General features: G+C 35.5%; 1 protein-coding gene across 2 annotated transcripts in view; it reads right to left on the bottom strand.

Moving 5' to 3' along the window:
* Positions 1–12,418, bottom strand: part of LOC124644732 (high affinity cAMP-specific and IBMX-insensitive 3',5'-cyclic phosphodiesterase 8A-like) — a 109,417-nt gene that overhangs the window by 70,704 nt on the left and 26,295 nt on the right. The gene's annotated exons all lie outside the window — the stretch shown is intronic.

Below are 12,418 nucleotides of genomic sequence, written 5' to 3'. Positions count from 1 at the left end.
ACTTTGCATGATGAAATCTGAAATCACGTTATATTATGTGATCAAAGTGGCCACCAATAGATACACGGGGTAATTTGGTAATTTCACGCACCTACACCACATAATTAATAAACGTTATTACCAAACGTGTGAAGTGAAAATGTTTTCGATCCGTAGCTTTATCATAATAATACAGAAAAACTATTTTATAATGTAATAACGCTATTTATAAGGTTCTATCAGCGTATTTATCTTGTTTTTGTAGTTGTTTTTTGTTCTATTTACGTAAGCAGACACTGGTTTAAGCTTATTAATCAATTAAAAGATAATCGTTTAGGCTTAAAAATAACTTAATCTTCAATTTTTTGGTAGCCGTAATTGAAACAATGTTTTTATTTAATTTGTAAGTAACGACTTTCGTAAGCTTGTATGACGCATTTCAAGATACTGAAATGTCAGTGACAACACCTATCCCAGAGGTGTTTTTAAATTTTTCTTTGAATTATCATTTTCGTAGAATGTAATAGGGTATGAGTATTAGTAGGGTTTGGTAGAATATTATGATCAGGGAATAGCATAGGGATATGCCATGTAGAACTAGAATTTTAGGAGTAACAAATACACCGAAACTCAAATACTACTTACTACTTGCTCAAAAACACAATGGCAATAGGCATAACGGAGCACTAGCTAGATTGACGAAAAACGTTTAACAAAAATGAAAACCGGAGCCAAGGCTTTCCATCCATAGTGTATCAATTCAATATCGGAGAATAAAAATGGAAGTTTTCTAGTTCTCTATTTCTATTACTCGCTTTGAATTGGTTGTGGTGTTCACTTCCCTAACAGAACAAGTTGCTCGTTCAACGCAAAATATGTACTTGACTTTCATTGCTAGTATTTTTCAAAATTACAAAAAAAAAAACTCGCAAACAGCTATTCAAAAAATTGTACTGGAGGTGTTAAGCTTTCACGTCGGAGTACCGTCAGATCTTAAAAAGCAGTTTTTTGAAAGCGTGTAATTTAATTTATACTCCGTGTTTTCTTTGAAGTCTAGTCCCAGAAATGCTTTGCAAGGAACGCTACCAAAAGGGACTGAGAGACAGTAAGCTACTGAAGCAATACTTATTCAAAATGTTAGATTTCCCGACTTATTACTGTAATATATTTTATTCCCTTACAAAGTTCCAGTGTAATTCATGTTTTTACTGCAGCATCAAACTAGATCTTCAGTTTAATTCCGAGTAAAAATGTGAAAGCGTCTGAATTGCTACGACATTTCGCAACGAGAAATGTTTAATTAGCTTTGCTGCAGTTTCCCTCAAATCACCTCAAGTTATGTAAGAATCTTAGCTTTTACTTATCTAATTTATATAAAGAAAAATGAATCTCCGAATTGTTTACGTCAAAAATTTAGGTATAATTAATTATATGCTCGGAATTAGTATCCCACGCATATATTTATATTGTAACAAAGAGCACCAATTTTATATTATATTATTAATTAAAAGCTTTTCTGTAGTTTTTTTAAACCGATTAAAATAAATCGTATCAATTGCCGTGTGGGCGTTTTAGTAATTTGGAATATTTTTTTTAATTAGTTATTTTAAGAATAAGCCGATTATGAATTAAAGCCTTTATCAATAGCTTGTCATATTGATAATTCAATATTTTGGACATGAGCCACTGTATGAATGGCAATGAACCCATTTGAAATGAAACATGCTGCGCTGAAAATGCTTATATTGGTGGAAATACAGCGGTTGAATATGAATAGTATACATAGTTTACTTATTACATTTTTTTATTTATTTAAAATACTTCTTGCACAAATAGTACAATGGCGGACTTAACGCCTTGGGCGTTCTCTACCAGTCTACCTTTTATTATACTCGTTGTCTTAGTACCAAACAAATAAAATCTAGGCACTTTTCAAGCGTAATCCGCAAATCGTTAAACGTAGATTTTACTGGCATATAAATTAGCGGATATTAGTCAATGTTTTAGATAATTTAATATGTTCATTAAAACTTTATCCAGAATTTGGTACTGAAATATTTGATTCAGATGGAGCAAAAAGCTCTAGATAACGGGTCGCAATAGTATCATTATGCGTTTATTTCAAACACTAAAATGTGTCGCAAAATAGACACATTTATTAAATTAGAAATCCTGAGCAGAGGTTAATGAGTATGCAGTCATTGGAACGCTAGGCGTTTCTCATCTAAGCCCTGGAGTAATTAATATTGAAATGCATTCGCTGTACGTGCTACCTTTGAGAGCGAGAGAGCTTACGGAGATGCTTATCACACACACATATGTAAGAATCTTACTGTCATTTGATTTGTATATTATGACTTAATTAGAGCAATTAAGAGTGCACTGATTGTAAACATTCAAGATAGTTTATATCTTGAATATAAGGTACTTACACATCCCTTAGAGAAGCTAGTAAGTCTTAATAACTAAGCTTTTTTAGTCTAACAAGTACGAGCTGTAGAATATAAAGTGTACAAACTGAAATACAAAGCAATAGTCTAACAATGCGTTATACATGTCTGGGCTGACCTAGTACAGATTTGTCACAAACATATACGCGTCATGCACTGTTCCTGTTTTAATGCTTTCGGTACAACGACGTCATCACGTTGCGTATTAGTATTATGAGATTGTATTCATGTAACAAATCAAAAAAACAGACTCAAGATATCATTGTAGCATTACTAATACTAAAACAGAAGTAAGAATCTTAGGGACCGTGTTATTTCAACGTCAAATTAAGAACTGTCCGAAAGTTTTTTTTTTTTAATTCCACTGGGAATATTTAAAAGGAAAAGAGGATACTAGCAGCCAATAAAATAAAAAAAAGTTACCCCCACATTGTTACTTATCTTATAAGTTACATATAGCTATAAGCATTTTTGTTCCGTCTATTCGCCACTTTGGCGTTTCCAGTACGAAAATTCTTTGCAGAAATATACTTTGAAAACGTTAAACAGAAAAACATGTACAGTATTCAGAAGCTGGGCCTGTGGCCAGGAAGTGAAATAAAAGAAATAACATAGTCAAAATTTCAGTAACTACAGCTTGGAAAATAAATAAAAGTTTCAAGAAATAACGTTTAAGTTTCCTATTCGAAATAAACTCAGTGAAGGCTACGTTACTTTAACTGAACTCCGTCGGCTACAGTCGGAGCTCCTTTTACACAAGAGATATTGCAAATTACTTTTAGATGTCTTTAAAAAATGAGCAACGCAGCTTGCTTAAATAACAAGGGCGACTGAGTTTGATAAGAGTGGCTAAGTTAGCGTTTAGGCCCAGACTCCACTAAAGCGGACCGGAGTAGTTTTTAAACAGAGTTTTTCCGCTTCGGGAACTGACTTGGCAGAGACTTGTTTGGATAAAAAATTGTTTGGATAAAAAATTCGACTCATTGTTTAAAACCTCTTCTGCATTTCTTAGGTGGAGTTCGGACTTTCGGTTCTTCCGGGAGTTTCCCGACATTTTTTTAACAAATCTAAGAATCTATCTGGCACTAGCTGTTTTCTATGTAGACGTATGCGGCGGCATTTAATTCCCGATCTACTGCGCCATCTAAATTGTCTCCGTACGTACTTAAGCGGTTGCAAAGCATTCTTTACTTGTTCCCACAAAAAAAAAAAAAAAATTAACAGGCGGGTATACAATGAAATTTCCTTTAGTATCAACGCGCTTTTACATATCAAGGTATCGACTATAATAAACAAAAGTACCACGCAGGCATCTCGAATCTAAATTCAAGCAATAAACGATCAACTAGTACGTTTCTTCCGCTCATCTTACAGGTTTCATATTTGAGTTCGAGTGCTGAATCCGAAGCTACAGATCTTTGAGGTCGATCAGACGAAAACGAATTGAGAGTCTATACTCCAGTCAAGGATTATTTCAACGCTAAAAATAAATGTTAATGATGAAAAATATCATATTTTCTGTGGAATAGCATTATAGATGTCGTACCGACGCTGTCGGGTCGTATCATCCGCCGTGTCGCGAATGTGTGTACTAAAATAGTTCCTCAAACATTTTTCATTAAATCGCCTACGACTTTGTGTTTATTTCTACGTTCTGGTCACATGTTACTCTAATAAATGTGTTCCTGAATTTTAATGCTATAACGCGTGTACTGGCAAGTGCGTGTAAGATTCACACGTGTGTGCTAGCATGTGCTTTTGGCACCACCAGTATTAAATAAAAAAAAAAACATAAAAAGATCTCCATAAGGCAAAATAATTAAATCTTTAATTAACCCGTTGTATGTCGGTACGCAGATCCAGATATACGAGAGATACAATTGATTTTCTATTGTTCTATAATATAATTAGTGACATACAAGCGGTTAAACCATAACCGACTGGAAAGCCCGAACTAAAACATAACTAATACAATAAGTTGACTTGAGTTTTAGGGACGAAATCTTCTACTGCGCAGCTAATCCTTCAGGGTCGACAAGATACACCGGCCTTGTTCAATCGCAACCGAATAATTGCACATAATATTTGCGAATGCCATCGCATAGTGTGTGTCGTAAAACTCGTCATAAGATAAAATACACCGATCGCCGCCCGCCCAGTTATAATTATTTTGTCGCGACAGTAACTGTAGATATTTTTTGTGTATGAATCATAATCTGTTCGTGTTTATATCGAGAATTCTTTACTTACTGACACATTCCAGATTTATCTAAAAATACATTTTGGAACAAAACATCACTTTATAAGTCGCAATCAGTGACTTAAACAACAGCACAATTCGCCTGTCGTCTCTCTTAAATTTTTGGAATTTTATTTTTAGGAAGCCGTTTATTTTTTTCCGTTTCAGTAAAAGTAGTTGACGCCCCACTTGACCGGCCGGACGCCCAAGCGACAGCAATACTTTTTTCAAAGATCTTTTGAGAATTATGTTTCCTCTTAAATACTTCGGAATCCAAGTCATGACTACGGAGCCATCCCGATTCTAACCAATTTTAACTCTCTCCGGCGAACACTCAAATAATAATCCCATTAATTGGCTGATATTATTATCACTACTGTTTGATTGGCGAAATATCAATTAAGTAGATTGACTAAATATTAATCTTTCTATTACTAAGCGAGCACACAGAGAATGCTTATTTGTTTACTTATGTACCTACTTAGGTACCTACCTAGAAATTGCCTCAATATAACATTTAAAAGGAAAACTACGTCATCATGTATTTCAGAAAGAGTAGAGTTCTTCTCGAAAATATTCAGAACTTCAAATCAGCATTTTCACTCATTTACTCACTGCAAACATAGATATAACTCGACTCGGTTTTTCAACAGTAGGTTGATCAAGTATTCCTTACAAAAACTACTAAAAGAGCACGAAGTATTTTCATTTGCGTCTCAATTAAGGATCCGGAAGGCTGGGAATGTCTTCTGAATGTTCAGTTGATTTAATAAAAGGAGTGTTATTAGATCTCCAGCTGCAATATTGGTGAAATAAATCAACTCGCTCTGATCCCAACAGCAGATTATTTTAAGCGCCAACTAAGTTTATTTGACTTACGGACACCAGTTATAATGGCTTGATCCTCAACTTTTGCAGTAGTTTTAAAGTATCAACAAATTATGAATACCACTTCAGCAAGATTTTAATCCAGCTAAAGTGGTTCGAATTTAATTTGAAACGTTGGAAGACTTTTTGACGGATTTAAAATTAAAATACTTCAGATTCTGGATTGCTTTGTTTTGCAGTGCTTTCAGTTATATTATTTCGGAAGATAACAATTAATTAACTTTTTCGTTAAAAGTACTGTTACTAGTGTGAGATGCTTTTTTAATCCTTTTGCCACAAGCCCAAGTGTCTAAAAATCCACAACAGTTTGACATGCAATTGCAACAACTGCTTCGAAACAGAAAACTGGGAACGACGCGGCGACGGCTTAACGTGTATTCCTACGGGGGTTTTGAAAACTGCCAGGCTCCGGGCTGCATTTGAAAATTGTAAAAACCCACGATGCGATTTCAGCCAGACTCGGCAATGTATCTGAGAGCGAGTGCGCGGTCTCGCTAACGACCACTTGAACAGCGAGACAGGTACAACAAGACACTGTGGAACCACAGGTACGTTAAATAATATTAGAAAATTATACACACCCAAAAATGTTAAATATTAGAATTATGAACAGTGATTGACATAATTTATTACCCACTAAGAAGTAAAAAAATCATCGGAAGGAGAGTGTATGATTCGGCCGCCAAGGGTTCCAAACGTGTTTAGAGTTACGAAAATCAAATATTTCTATGTATAATTGTATGCGTCAGAAAACATAGTAAACTAAAGTTTGCAATGTGCACATTAAGCCCTTTCATATGATATCCCAATTGGAAGTAGATTATTTACAAACAACCCTTTATAAAAATAAAGTCACCTTTATTGTTTTAGATTTAAAAATTTAATTAAAAATATGTAATTAAACTTGAAAGATGACTCTCGCTCAGACTTGCGATGCATTATATCGTATGTAGATATATTCCTTATCTTTTATATCTTATCACACTTTTAATATAACCCAGTTATTAGTGGGACGATTCTTAACATTATCTTGATGTGCCGGACACTCACTTCACAGTTTAGAAGAAACAGATTTAGAATTTAGACACGGATCAAAGGTGAGAAATATAAGACGTCACTACAGATGTAAGATTTTCCCTTTTCCAGACCATTAACATCTTGAGGTCATGACCTTATACTAAACCGAAGTTGAATTAAAGTCTAGCTTTGGAGAGTCACGCGCCGGTTCTCCTTCAACGTTCGTTTCCTGGTATTAAATCTAAAATAAACCTTTTCCTATTCCAGTTACCAACCTGAGATATTCGACAAAGAATATGTCAAGTTGCTTCTACATCCACGGTAACATTGATATTATAAACAGGAAAGCTCTGTTATCTTTTTAGGATTAAAATAATAAACACAACAAAAACCACTAGATTTCACCCATTAGAAAGCTTTTTTGAAAACAGTAAGGTCATATTAATATGGCACAACGTTCACTCGAAGAAAGCACACCCAGATAGCTTACAGTGCTTTCTCGCTTCACTGGCGGATATTTCGCGCTTAGACACGCGACTCATTCCGATTAGAAAAGATTCGCGCGATTTTTAATTCGCCCGTGCGATTCCATCGTTGTCGCTCGGAAAAACCAAGCGGAAAATACGCTAGTGTGAAAGCGCTTAAGTAACTAATGGAGCTTAAACAGCGCAGCGGTCAATTAAATAGTAATTGATCTATTATATCAGCTTAGCCTGTTATCAGTCTAGCAAGTAATAGGCTATATTAGCTGTCTAATCTACAGGGCAATGCGTGACGCTGCGACGTCACTTCATCAACCCCATGTCAGTGAAATTATACTTCGGCCGTTCAGAGAATGCGTTCCTGACACCTATCAGTTAGTCACGACTAGTGATGGGCACAACATAACACTGAGTTCGTTACCGTTCCTTCAAAATGAACCGCCGCATTATTTTAAGATTATTTTCGTTTTAAATTGGCATTTGTTTTATATTTTAGTTATTTAAGTGGAAACCAAAAAAAGGTAATATTCATATAATAAAATTGTTTTATTTATTCTTTGTTACAAGTACATTGAATTGAATGTGCGAACAGAATATTAATCAGACTCCGATTTGCTTGAGGAGGTGGTGTCTTCATCATCATCTTCGCCTACATGTATAATTATATTATTATCAATAACAGAATCAATCCTGATATCTCGGTCTAACAAAAGCCGGGTAATCAAATAAAAACAGATCGAAAACACTTGAAAAACGTGGTCTATGCGCACGAAACGACAACGGACGACTGTTTTAGCGTCACAAAATGGCGGCCCATAACGCCATTTGGGGTTACCATTTTTAATCTAAGTATAAAAATGCGGTTTGGTCATAGTTTTATTTTTATATTTCATAAAAGTTATAATTAAGTCTTATAGTCCATTATTTTCCAATTCTTAAAAAGAAAATCAAAACGTATTATTTTATATTATAACTGTATAAGAACAGATTACGATACTTGCCTGTTATTTTTAGCACAGCACTACAAAATATAAACCGCTGACATAACCTTGTAATAGCGCAGTATAGATTTAGAAAAATATTGTTTACCAAGTTATTTGACACTCAGTTTGGCACAAAATTATAACATTCATTGATTATTGATATAATAATGTTGTTTTAATGCTCCTCAATTGTTAAAACGGTAAACAACCAGCAAAAATATTTTTATCGTAACTGCAACGCCATTGCAAAGTTACGTCGTCAGTTCAATCGCGACGTGTCAGGAACGCATTCTCTGAATGGCCGAACTATAGTAACAAAACTTATGAAAACTCTAACTTCCACTAGGTAATGGTTTCATCCGCTTCCCGAATGACCTACTTCCAGTATACATATATTTATATCCTGATTAAAAGTAGCATTTATTGTTATGCCAATTTACGTCAAAATGGTTTCAGCCATTTGCGCGTGGAGGAGACACACAAACTAACGCCTTTATAATATTAGTGTGATTCGAATAAAGCCATTGTTAACTTTCTGTGGGTATATTAAATGAAGTTTACGGTCGTTTATGTCGACTTTGTTAGTTGGAGTCTAGACACGGTTTGCAGAGATCAATTTATTCGCATTGTTAGACAGATATTATGAAGGAACAAAACGAGTATTGCAGTATGTTATGGGCAATTTTGAATTTGTTTATCTAACCACAACTAATTTAACCAATATTGAGATATACTTAATAATACTTAAAGGTTTAATGAAGGTGTGAACCAGTATGTGGAAAGTCTCGAGTATGTCATGAACTAGGCTATTAATAATCTATCCCACCCAAAACAAAAATGTGAAAGACTGCCAAGTTCGATAATATGGGAATGCTTCGCCTATAAAAGAAGTGAGATCTGAATAAGTACCAAGTTCCATACACATACCTCAGTTAAAAATAGTTACTTTTTAATGATGTTACTTGGCAAGTTTTCATACACCTTGTTATAAACCTACTAAACGCAATGAATCAAGTATTTAATTTTCTATTAAAACTTGCCAAGTAATCATCATTAAAAAGTAACTATTTTTAACTGAGGTATGTGTATGGAACTTGGTACTTATTCAGATCTCACTTCTTTTATAGGCGAAGCATTCCCATATTATCGAACTTGGCAGTCTTTCACATTTTTGTTTTGGGTGGGATTTCATTTATTTTTGTAAGGTTGTTTATTTTATTTTTTTCTTATGATGAAGTTAGTTAAAGAAATGTCTCATTTATACTATTTTTTAGATTTTTTAATATGCACTATGTTTCTTACAAAGAAATGAACTAGATTAACTATGACTAGATTTACCAACTGACTGACATGACATGTTATCATATATTATGTTCGTGGATCAAAGTTACACATTTGTTATTTTCGAAAGTGATTCACACTTGGCCGTTTTCAGATTTTTACGTTACTTTGACTAAATACAAACCTTTGTACCATTCGAAGATATATTATATAAATATAGATAAATTTAGTTCGTTTTAGTTCCTTAGGGGTATAAATTTACACCGGGTATAAAACACCTTCATTATTTTGAAACCGACTCACACTTGGCCATTTTCAGATTTTTCCCTTTACCTTGACATAAAGACCTACCTCCATGCCAAATTTCAAGTCAATACGACCATTGGAAGTGGTCTAGGTTTTTGATGAGTGAGTCAGTGAATAAGTGAATCAGTGTATAGTAAAAATAGCGATTTTCTGACGTCAATATCTCAAGACCTACAATAGGTATATTAATGAAATTTTGTATTTTAGATAAGTGAGGGGGTCTCAACAGATACTAGAAATTTGATATGCGTAAATAAAATAGATTTTGAGTTACAGGGGGGTCGAATTTGGCCCGAAATGGTTCGTGTAATATAACCCACGGCCGGTGTGTCGCCTTTTTTGCTCGAACTTGGCGGACACACTGCCGTGTGTCTAGATGTTTGCTTTGGGTCTAGATTGTGTGTACCTAGGTAAGGAGTGTATTCAAGTATTATTAAGCCCCGTCGATAAAATTAGCTCACACAATTTTCACCGTTTCGTTCGATTAATAATATACACACATCAAAAGTGTCTAGGGATCAACATATATTTTTGCAATAACTTTTCTCCTGATTGATATTAATTAAAATTTTCTTTAAGGATTCATCAAATAAAGTGTTTTCGTTTGTCACAGTAACGATAAACCAAGTCACCTTTGCACTAATAAAGAAATTTGCCATTTTCCTAATAAAGGGATTTTTGACATTTGAAACACTAACACAAAAGTTCGAAAAAAAAGACTGAAATAACAGTTTTCTTTAAAAGTTTATTGGGTAACTTAAACAATTAATAATCCGTGTTTCTACCGCGAACACTAACAACACAAGAACATCGGTTTGGCATACTCAAAATGAGTTCATCCAAATCACGATGTGGAATGGCCGCCCATGTTCGTTGCAACAACAAAAAAAGGTCTTCTTGCGACTGGATACCCTCCATATTCGGCAGAGCTCTTCTCTGTAGCATATCCCATGCATGCTCAATCGGGTTCAAGTCTGGCGACTGAGCAGGCCAGGGCAGGACATTGATGTTAGCTGCCGCGAGAGTCTGTCTTACAACTCTTGCGGTGTGCGGTCGTGCATTATCATGCATTAACTGAAATAAGGGACCGATTTGCACTTGTAGAGGAACGATGACGTCTGATACAATCGTCTCAGCATAAATTTGAGCGTTGAGGTTGCTTCTGATCCAAATCAACTCAGTTCTTCCGCCGATCCAAATACCCGCCCATACCATGATGGTTCCACCACTATAAGGATGGACTTCCTGGCAGGATTTTAATCGCTGTTGGCGTCCAGGGGTTCTCCAGTGTCGTATACGTCTTGTATCCGGTCTCATACCAAAACGAGACTCATCAGAAAAGCACACGAAACGCCATTGTTCTTCTGCCCAATTTCTGTGTTCAAGAGCCCATTGATATCGAATCCTACGATTGTGCATTGCTATAGGTGGTACCCGTAGCGGTCTTCGGGAATGAAGGTTCACTTCATGCAAGCGGTTTCTGACTGTTTGGTCGCTAATTAAGTTCCCTGAAGAGTGATGAAGCCTCACGGCTAACATCATGGCGGTTATTGTTGGAGCTCTTCGAGTTAAGATTTGAATGTATCGGTCTTGTCTCCGTGTGGTGCAGCGATACCGTCCTCCATGGCGCTCAGCTACGGTACCAGTGCTTCGGTAACGTGTCCAAAGTCGACTGATAACACTCTGACTTGTATTCAGAGCTAAAGCCACAGTACGTTGCCGGGAACCAGCTTCTATCATTCCCACGGCTCTGAGCATTTCTTCCCTGCTTAAATGACGTCGCCGCTCCATAATAACGTTGGTTTTAATCAGTAGTAGGGAAACAGTAGCACTAATAATGTCTTCAATGCGTTGTATGTGTTTATAGGGAAAATATTGACAGCTGATTTTCATCTTTTACTCGAATTTGATTCACAGTTCCTGATTCAAATTATGAAATGCACCAAAAAGGATCCATATAAATTTATAAAATCATAAATTTATTACAAAGCCACATCTCAATCTCAAGAAATCCGCATAAAAATGCTTGATCCCTAGACACTTTTGATGTGTGTATTTCAGAGGGCACTCTTGTCGAGTAGCCAACAAACAAGCGAAGTTTTGATGTCACTATTATAAGTACCATTAATTAGCAGGTGTACACAGTAAAGTACACAAAGCTGGCGCATGTTTGCAAAACTATGAAGGAACTTAATAACTGCACCATACTGATTTATTGGGAAGTGTTTGGTGTGCAGAAGTGATGAAGTTCAGTAGAAGCTCAACAACATACCATCTGACATGTCTTCAGCTACTCATCAAATAAATCTGAAACTCGATTACTAAATCTAGTAAAGATAGACGGCAACAATTTTACCCATAGCTACTATAGTAGGTATATATACAGATTTACATCAGGTTTAAGTACTTTGTAAAAGCGAAAACTGCGCTCTTGCAGCTGAAGTAACTACCGACATCTCAAATGAAAGACGTTTCGAAATTATATGTTTGAGCCGTTTGGCTATAAAGATCCAGGGGCTTAGGATCCCGTCAGCTTTGCAAGGGAAGTATATTATTATAGCAATGTTTACGAACCGTAACCAAAACTTTGAACAAAGATCAGTAAAGGCATAGTAGAGGTATAGGTATGAAAAGTTCCAATGCAGCCAACCTTTTGGGCTCGATCCCGGCCGACAGCGGTGCGGGTGAATATTAATTTGGATGCATAATGTTATTTCAATTGCTTCCCTCTTTTTTTTGAGTTATTATATTTTGTAGTATAATATTTCTTTCTAGCATACGCAGTCTGACAAC

This window comes from Helicoverpa zea, chromosome 31 (assembly GCF_022581195.2).
Source record: "Helicoverpa zea isolate HzStark_Cry1AcR chromosome 31, ilHelZeax1.1, whole genome shotgun sequence".
NCBI classification, from domain to species: Eukaryota; Metazoa; Arthropoda; class Insecta; order Lepidoptera; family Noctuidae; genus Helicoverpa; species Helicoverpa zea.
This window is presented reverse-complemented; position numbering and strand designations above follow the sequence as displayed.